Below are 682 nucleotides of genomic sequence, written 5' to 3' on the forward strand. Positions count from 1 at the left end.
CTGTCACCATCTAGTACAAGTAAGTTAGTTGCTTCAAACTAAGGACTTGTCAGTTCATACCATTCTGTCTAAGAATCAGGTCATGGGTGGCACATCATAAATCTCAATTTGGTCTTTTTTTTTGTTTCAAGTATATTCAATACATCTAGAAAGCAACTGAACAGCTAGCTATTTTTAATTTATTGTAAAGCATCAGTAACGTAGATGTTTTTGACTGCTTATATAAAGAAAAAAATGCGTTAAGATTTTCCTCCCATTTTTCCATAAGTAAATTTCAACTAAATTTGTCCTATCAATATCTTAAAAAGGCAATTTTACAAACATTTTGATGGTTATTTATTTCTGGAGGTTATCAAGTATAACTACTTGATTAATGCATATTTTTTGGCATTTTTTTCCTTCGTGTGTCATACCTTATACACACTTTGCCTGATTCTTAGACGGAGTACTACTTTTAATGTTAGAGTAACTCGATGTACGTCGCCTGAGTACTGTTTCGGAGAGTATTTTTCATTCTGAATGTTGAAAAGGGAAAATAGTCATCAGTTCTGTATTGAACTAAAAAAATACAGAAAAATGAATATTTAAATTCAATTAAAATTTTGAAAGTTACTCTCTCATTTTTTAGCTACTTGAAAATGGACTTTCTATCAATTTTAAATTGAACAACTTATTGCTTGAA

Source organism: Perna viridis, chromosome 5, assembly GCF_037379345.1.
Source record: "Perna viridis isolate PV_CMFRI_1.1 ecotype Kerala chromosome 5, ASM3737934v1, whole genome shotgun sequence".
NCBI lineage: Eukaryota > Metazoa > Mollusca > Bivalvia > Mytilida > Mytilidae > Perna > Perna viridis.